The following is a 9,923-nucleotide window of genomic DNA, read 5'->3' on the forward strand; positions in this document are numbered from 1 at the left end:
CGTCTATATTTGGTTCAGATCTGCTCCAGTCTGGACCAGCCTTGATTTCAACATCCACAGACGTCCGGTCCGGACCAGCCTATATGGCACAAACATAGATGTCTATAATTAGTTCAGATTTGGTCCGGTCTGGACCGCACCAAATCTGAACCAATCATAGACATCTATGTTTCACAAGTTTGGACAGTAGAGTACAGTACAGTAGAGTACAGTGTAATGTACTGTACTATACTGAATTAAACACTACTGTACCGTACTGTATTCTACTGAATAAAACTCGACTGTCCTGTACCGTACTGTACAGTACTCTACTGTGCTAATTGTTTGTGATGTTCAAACTTGTGAAACATAGCCTATGATTCATTCAGATTTGGACCTGGTCCACACGGACCAAATGTGTACTTGTTTGGGGGCAGAGCTCATTAGAATAATACATAGCATGCTTTGCGAGTGTTTGTTTTTACATTTAGGTCATTCAGCAGACACTCTTATCCAGAGCGACTGACAGTCAGTGCATTCAACTAAGGTAGATCAACAACAACATATCACAATCATAGCAAGATAATAAACAAATCTGTAACCGTCCTTTACTGCAAATGTTATTGTTGTTCAAGTGGTCTGTTGGCTTATTCTGTAGGTTGGACTACTTTAAACATCATCGCTGCCAGTTATAAAGCTTTTGAATGTAGATAGGAGCAATAATACATATTCTGTTGCAATCTTCAGTTGTCTCCTCTTTCCTATATTATTGTGATATAATGCTTACTTCATTGAGAATGTATGTGCAGTTGAAATTTGTCCATAGAGTCGATGACCAAAATAATACATATTTTCAACGTCTGCATAAGACTTATTTTCAACGTCCATATAAGACATTGCTTCGACGTCCAGAAAATACGTATTTACAATGTTCTGAAAATACATATTTTCGACGTCGGAAAAAGATGTCTTATAACCTTTCATTCAGCACCTGAAATCCACTTGATGTCAACGTATGGAAAAGACGTCTTAAAGACGTCTTTTTAGCGTAATTTAGCTTACTGGGATTGTAAATTTATTTTATTTTTTAGAACATTTCGGTATTATTTGTCTAACTATGTGATTGAGAAATTGTCTCAGCTGAAGACCAAAAAGCTGAAACACAGCAAGATTGAGCTAATTGTGTTAATTGTGAATGTATGCATGTGTGTTTACCGCTGTTTCTACCAGAATGTGAATGAAGAAAGGCAACCATTACCCCCCCCCACCCCACTCACATACAACCCCTCCATCCACCCCACACACCCCCAACTCTAACTCCACCCTCATCACCTGTCAGTCATCCACGGGTCCCTGGGCTGAGGAACACAGGCCTGTCAGAGGGACCTCCAGCAGCCCTCAAAGAAAGAACCCCCCCCCCCCCGCCAAAATAAGTAAAATTTAAGAAAGTCGGCCCTACTTTGCAGATCAGTCAGTAGATACCTGATTGTCACTCTGAGAGTCACAGCCTAATCCTATTGTGTCCTCTATAGGATTACTCTCTGTGGTCCCTCTCTCCCTGTGGCTGCGCGCGGGAGAAAAACCAGATTAAGGGGATTAGCTTGTATCCTCCTGACTTGTCAAGCTGGGATGTAAGGAACCATTGACTTCTGGGATATGAATGAGAGAAGTGCCTAAAAAAGAGGCAATGAAAGGCAGTGAACAAGAAAAATTCCTGAAAGAACAATGTGATTTGTTTGCTTTTGTTCCCTTTAACTGGGCTGAAAGGTTCAAAGGGCTTCCCCTGAGGAAAGGAAACCACCAAGCGCAGAGAGAGGGATAGAGAGAAGGAGAGGGAGGGAAAGATGGATGGAGGTAGAGAGAGAGAAAGAAAGGGAGATAGAGAGAGAACTAGGGCGGGAGAAAGAAAAGGAGTAAGGGTGGGAAAGAGAGAGGGAAAGAAAAAGAGAGGGGGGACAGAGGAAAAGAGAGGAAGAGATCCACATCTCATTTCTATAACAAGCATGTAGGGCTTTCTTGTTTTTTGTACAATATTACATTAATGTATTGCCTTTATCATGTTCCTAGAATTGCACTATGCCAATTTTTACTATATTATTGTGATATAATGCTTACTTCATTGAGAATGTATGTGCAGTTGAAATTTGTCCATAGAGTCGATGACCAAAAAAAAGACATATTTTTTTGGTCATCGAAAACTATCTTTTGGTACAGTATTTGTTTCATTAGTCCATTGTTGATATAGTCCCAAAATGTTTTGCCTGTCAGCAATCACGTTTTCAAGATATGTATCTTTCAAAATACCTTTAATGTGGCCCATATGATGAAAATTACATCATATGATGCAAAATTACATAATATGATGCAAATTTACATAAAATGATGCAAAATGCATCATACTGGCCAGATTTCTGTATTTTGTTACGCACAGTTTTTGAGTCATTCATCGGTGGAAAATAAATAAGCTACAAAATAAATAGGCAAGTATTGAGACCAATTTATTACATCAGAAAAGGTCTCTTACGTAGACATCAATCTGGCCCTTTGCTCAGTAAGGTGAGACTGCATCCGAAACAGAAGGCTGGACCACAAGGGAAGCTGAGGTGCAGTTTGTGGACGGGACATTTTACCCTTCACTGCAGTAGTTTGCATTCTCCTGTGCTTTCTGGACTTCCTCATGCCTTCACTCAGCTCCTCCTTGGGTTTGAAAGCACTATATGGTGGAAGCATGGCAGAGGGAAGATGTTTTGGGTAGGGGCTGCTGATACACCCCCTACCCAATACAGGAGTAATAAATGCCTATTTTTTTCCTACATTTTTTTCAGGGGGTGCTGCAGCGCCCACAACATCCCTACTCCCCGTAGCTATGGGTAGAAGGTGCTTCTCCTGTGGGCGAGACGTAAAAATTGTAACGTAGTAACTTTTATTGGACCGCCATAAACAGAAATGTACCCACAAAATATTTCATTTGTTTACAAATGGTGACAATAAAATTAACCTAACACAAAAATAAGTGATCCACATAACAAATCTCTTGATTGACCATTGATTTACTGTAATTTATGAATAGAGTGTAAACAGTGATTAACAAATATAACAAGGTATAACAATATGAGCACTACTTACCCAACACCTTGACGTAACGGCTAAGAATCCCCCCCCCCCCGAATTCGCTATTCGTGTCAGTGGTGGGAGGGCGCCCATAAGGCCATCGGAGAGGCGTGTACACTTAAGAAGGAAGGAGGTAGTGCTCTTCAGAAGGAAGGAGGGAGTGTAGTGACCTTAACCCAACACCTAGCAACCTCATCAAGAGGTTCCAATTCTCTCGGTGTAACTGCTAAGGTATTGGGATGTCAGTCGCTGGACACGCGTTTGAGTCCTAGTCAGGGCTACCCCTCGAATTCACTATGGTGTTATTAAATGGGCACCCTATTCCCTATGGGCCAGGTCAAAAGCAGTGCACTATGTAGGGAATTGGGTACCATTTGGTACACAGGTACACTTTGTAATGGAGAAAATGTGCTTTTAATTAGCTGAATTCATTGATCACACACACACACCCTGACCGACACATCCCGTGTCTGACACAGCTCACTAATTGGTATTTTCAACAATCAAATCTGGAAAAGATCTGATGTGAAAGATCTGATGTGATTGGTCAAAATACCAATTAGTGGAAAAAATATCAGAATTGGGCTGCCTGTCTAAACAAAGCCATAGTGTACCACAACCAGAAACATACAATATTATACATTCAAAAAGTTGGCCCAACTAAATACAGTGCATTAGGAAAGTATTCAGACCCCTTGAGTTTTTACACATTTTGTTACGTGACAGCCTTATTCTAAAATGGATATCTATGCTGCAATAGTCTATGTGCCGGGAGGCGAGGGTCAGTTTGATATATCTGGTGTATGCTCCCTCTAATTCTCTCTCGACCTCTCTCCCTCCCCTCCCGGAGGACCTGAGCCCTAGGATCATGCCTCAGGACTACCTGGCCTGATGACTCCTGGCTTTCCCAGTCCACCTGGTCGTGCTGCTGCTCCAGTTTCAACTGTTCTGCCTGTGGCTATGGAACCCTGACCTATTCACTGGACGTGCTACCTTGTCCTGGACCTGCTGTTTTTGTCTCTCTCTCTTTCTCTCTCTCCCGCTGTCTCGACCTCTGAATCCTCGACAATGAAAAGCCAACTGACATTTACTCCTGCGGTACTGATCTGTTGCACCCTCTACAACCACTGTGATTATTATTTGACCCTGCTGGTCATCTATGAACGTTTGAAAATCTTGAAGAACAATCTGTCCTTAATTGACATGTACTCGTACAATCTCCACCCGGCACAGCCAGAAGAGGACTGGCCACCCCTCAGAGCCTGGTTCTTCTCTAGGTTTCTTCCTAGGTCTCTGCCTTTCTAGGGAGTTTTTCCTAGCCACCGTGCTTCTACATCTGTATTGCTTACTGTCTGGGGTTTTAAGCTGGGTTTCTGTGTAGGACTTTGTGACATCTGATGTAAAAAGGGCTTTATAATACATTTGATTGATGAAATAGTTTTCCCCCCTCATCAATCTACACACAATACCCCATAATGACAAAGCAAAATATTAAACTCAGCAAAAAAATAAACGTCCTCTAAACTGTGTTTATTTTCAGCAAACTTAACATGTGTAAATATTTGTATGAACATAACAAGATTCAACAACTGAGACATAAACTGAACAAGTTCCACAGACATGTGACTAACAGAAATGGAATAATGTATCCCTGAACAAAGGGGGGTTCAAAATCAAAAGTAACAGTCAGTATCTGGTGTGGCAACCAGCTGCATTAAGTACTGCAGTGCATCTCCTCCTCATGGACTGCACCAGATTTGCCCGTTCTTGCTGTGAGATGTTACCCTACTCTTCCACCAAGGCACCTGCAAGTTCCTGAACATTTCTAGGGGGAATGGCCCTAGCCCTCACCCTCCGATCCAACATGTCCCAGACGTGCTCAATGGGATTGAGATCCGGGCTCTTCGCTGGCCATGGCAGAACACTGACATTCCTGTCTTGCAGGAAATCACGCACAGAACGAGCAGTATGGCAGGTTGCCTGCAATGACAACAAGCTCAGTCCGATGATGCTGTGACACACTGCACCAGACCATGACGGACCCTCAACCTCCAAATCGATCCCGCTCCAGAGTACAGGCCTCGGTGTAACACTCATTCCTTCGACGATAAAAGCGAATCCGACCATCACCCCAGGTGAGACAAAACCATGACTTGCCAGTGAAGAGCATTTTTTGCCAGTCCTGTCTAGTCCAGCGATGGTGGGTTTGTGCCCATAGGCAACGTTGTTGCCGGTGATGTCTGGTGAGGACCTGCCTTACAACAGGCCTACGAGCCCTCGGTCCAGCCTCTCTCAGCCTATTGCGGACAGTCTGAGCACTGATGGAGGGATTGTGCATTCCTGGTGTAACTCGGGCAGTTGTTGTTGCCATCCTGTACCTGTCCCGCAGGTGTGATGTTCGGATGTACTGATCCTGTGCAGGTGTTGTTACACATGGTCTGCCACTGCGAGGACGATCAGCTGTCCGTCCTGTCTCCCTGTAGCACTGTCTTAGGCGTCTCACAGTACGGATATTGCAATTTATTGCCCTGGCCATATCTGCAGTCCTCATGCCTCCTTGCAGCATTCCTAAGGCACATTCACGCAGATGAGCAGGGACCCTGAGCATCTTTCTTTTGGTGTTTTTCAGAGTCAGTAGAAAGGCCTCTTTAGTGTCCTAAGTTTTCATAACTGTGACCTTAATTGCCTACCGTCTGTTAGTGTCTTAACGACCGTTCCACAGATGCAGGTTCATTAATTGTTTATGTTTCATTGAACAAGCATGGGAAACAGTGTTTAAACCCTTTACAATGAAGATCTGTGAAGTTATTTGGATTTCTACTAATTATCTTTGAAAGACTGTCACGCCCTGACCTGAGAGAGACGTTTTGTTTCTCTATTTTGGTTAGGTCAAGGTGTGATTTGGGTGGGCATTTGAGATTTGTAGTTCTTTGTTCTTTTCTATGTTGGGTTTTATTTGGGATGATCTCCAATTAGAGGCAGCTGGTCCTCGTTGTGTCTAATTGGAGATCATACTTAAGTAGGGTTTTTTTCCACCTGGGTTTGTGGGAGATTATTTCTGAGTTAGGGTATGTTTCTACTCTGCGTCACGATTTGTTGTTTTTGTTCGTTCAGTTTATTTGTGTATGTATTGCAAAGTTTCACAGTGAAAATAAAATGTGGAACGACACACGCTGCACTTTGGTCCGCTTCTCCTGACGAGAATCGTGACAAAGACAGGGTCCAGAAAAAGGGACTTTCTTTTTTTGCTGAGTTTATAAATATATATTTTTTAAATTAAAATATTCATTTACAAAAGTATTCAGACCCTTTGCTATGAGACTCAAAATTGAGCTCAGGTAAATCCTGTTTCCATTGATCATCCTTGAGATGTTTCTACAACTTGATTGGAATCCACCTGTGGTAAATGCAATTAATTGGACATGATTTGGAAAGGCACACACCAGTGGAGGCTCCTCAGAGGAGGAAGGGGAGGACCATCCTCCTCAGTGAAATTTCATAAAAATAAAAATAGTGAAACATTAAAAAAGTTATCCTTTTTAGATAAAACTATACTAAATGTATTCATATGTCACAAAATAATTGGTTAAAATACACTGTTTTGCAATGAAGGTCTATAGTAACTTCAACAGCACTGTCTGGGCTAGCACCATGGTGTGGCCGGAGGACAGCTAGCTTCCATCCTCCTCTGGCTACATTGACTTCAATACAAAACCTAGGAGGCTGGTAGGCCTCACCCCTTCCATAGACATACATGGTAATTATGACCACTTCCAGAGGACATCCTCCAACCAATCAAAGCTTTTGCGGTATGAACTGACATGTTCATCCAATCATAGATGTAGGATCAGAGAATGAACCTAGTGAGTTGTATTGGGATTGTGCCACAGATCATTATGGGGGTTCTATGTTGAAGAATCCCTTTCATTCTCTGGGGTACACGGAAAAGGTGCGAATTAAAAGTGAGGGTCGACCTCTGCCTGAGATCAGTTTCATGAAGAAGGATGAAAAGGTGAGGGCGTTTAATACCAACTGGTATCAAATGTATTGCAGGTTAACAGGGAGCCTATCAACAAGCCGCCTGTAATTACACATTACGATGCTTTACATGCTGAACCTCTTTTCTGGGATGTCGAAAACAATTCAGAATGATTTGATAACTTCCATCACATCATCCATTAAAAGTTACATTAAAGAGAGAGGTTGACGCAGCACACTTTTTTTTGCGTGTGCTCAAGTAGGCTTTGCACTTTCCTCCGGTATTTATTTAGCAAAGATGATAACGAAGGTTACGCATGTAACCACGGTTATGTGAACTATATGGATCACTCCAATATATTGGTATCACTCCGCAGCGGAGGGATACATCCGAGGTGAGGATGTACAGATTTACTCCTGTGTACACCTGTGTCACAGCGGGGTTTCGCCCCTATATATAGACCCCATGGCAAGGATACACCTTCTCTACATCATTTTTGAGGCGCCTCTAGCACCGTAGAGGATTGGAGTGATCCATATAGCTCACATAACCGTGGTTACATACGTATCCTTCGTTATGTTTCACTATTAGAAATCTGACATGCTGTATGGGATGAAAACTAGACTATTTTTCTGTTTGATCAACTGTAGGCTACTAATAAGAGCGGCTGCATACAGGCATACAGCCTATGTGCCCTGTCCATCTGGTCAGGGTAACTAATTGGTAGCGTTATGTATTTATAGTCCATTTGTGTGTCAGGAAAAAATGTGAATGTGATCAAATTTAGATTATATTCAAAATTGAGCTGGCTAGGCTGCCTATACGTTTTTAATCCAATATTATTACCTGGAATTAACCAATCACCATAATAGTGATGGCAGATTTGAGTCATTTCTTACAAGGCCTACAGTTGCATAGGCCTGCATGATGCAAACATTCATAAAGCAAGCTCAGCCCTGTGAGTTCTGTTGTCTATCAGTTGTTGTCTATGTGTCTGGGTAGAGGAAATCCGCCTCCTAATCTAGTCTAAATTGTATTTATATGAACAAATATAAGGTAGCTGCAGTTTGAAAGGGTTCATCCCCCCAGTGCCAGGAGTTTTTTAAAACCATGTGACTTGATTAGGAAAAACTGGTCCCATCATAGCCCATATGAAACCATTTTACAACTGATTTATCACTGTCATACCTTATAGGGTCCAGAGTTTTCCTAGTTAGGTTAACATGGAAAAACTCCAGGCCTCAGGAGGGAAAAATTGCCCCACCGCTCTGGGACCTATGGTGCCACCAGTCTGCTTGCAGTTGTCAGTTATGGTCAGGTATGTGGATGATCAGGGCTTTATTCAGGAACGTTTCTTGAGCTACTTTGATATGTCAAGTGGGCGAGATGCGCAGTCTGCGTTCGACTTGATGAATTTTGAGATGTCTGAGTTTAACTTCATAGAGAAGCTCGTTGTCAAATCCTACGATGGCGCAGCTGTAATGGAATACATCTGCTATTTGTATTTAGCTAAGTGCCCTCATGTTCCCTGATTAAGAGGTGATGACTACTCCACTCCACTACCGTTGTCAACTTTCTCCTGATATGAACTGAAGCCATGACGTTTCATGTGCCCACTCATCCACTGGCACGTTGGGGTACTCACATCCAAGCACTGTGAGTACCCCTGTCAATTTTCTCTCATTACTGTATGTAGCGTCAATCACATATACACGCACACAATCACATTATTACACATCAAAGATTTTACTTCTTGCTTGGACTAACTCATTCTTAGCTCTTTTGTCTAACTGTGTAGTGTCTTGTGTTATTGTTTTTTGTGTTCCCAGTAAAATTCTGTCCTGCACTGGTCAAGCCTCTGAACACCTCAACTCATGCCTCATACCCTCATTTAGTCACTGCTGTGTTCCCTTTCCAACACTGTGTAAGTAGCCCTCTCATTCCCATTCCCCATAATATTGTACTGTAAATGTCTTTATTAAATGCTTTAGGTTAAAATAATTAGTCTTTGACAATTTTTGAAACAGACTTTCTGGTCTCCGTGTGTTCCGTGCCTATACCGTGGGCCTCCATTATTCTTAAATGGAAGAAGTTTAGAACCACCAAGACTTCCTAGAGCTGGCCGTCTGGCCAAACTGAGCAATCGGGGAGAAGGGCCTTGGTCAACAAGGTGACCAAGAACCCAATGGTCACTCTGACAGAGCTCCAGAGTTCCTCTGTGGAGATGGAAGAACCTTCCAGCAGGACAACCATCTCTACAGCAGTCCACCAATCAGGTATTTTTGGTGGGGTGGCCAGACAGAAGCCACTCCTCAGTAAAAGGCACATGACAACCCGCTTGGAGTTTGCCAAAATGCACCTATAAGACTCCAGACCATGAGAAACAAGATTCTGGATTCCAAGCATCACATCTGGAGGGGACCTGGCACTATCCCTACGGTGAAGCATGGTGGTGGCAGCATCATGCTGTGGGGATGTTTTTCAGCGGCACGGACTGGGAGACTAGTCAGGATCGAGGGAAAGATGAACGGAGCAAAGTACAGAGAGATCCTTGATGAAAACCTGTTCCAGAGCACTCAAAACCTTAGACTGAGGCAAAGGTTCACCTTCCCACAATACAATGACCCTAAGCACACAGCCAAGACAATGTAGGAGTGGCTTCGGGACAAGTCTCTGAATGTCCTTGAGTGGCCCAGATAGAGCCCGGACTTGAACCTGATCGAACATCTCTGGTGTAACGGCTCTCGTTGGTGGTAGGAAGAGTAGACCAAAGCGCAGCGTGGTACGTGTTCATGATTATTTATTAAACAATGAAACACTAGAACAAAAGAAACAAAACGAAAAGCCAACAGTT

Source organism: Salmo salar, chromosome ssa01, assembly GCF_905237065.1.
Source record: "Salmo salar chromosome ssa01, Ssal_v3.1, whole genome shotgun sequence".
NCBI lineage: Eukaryota > Metazoa > Chordata > Actinopteri > Salmoniformes > Salmonidae > Salmo > Salmo salar.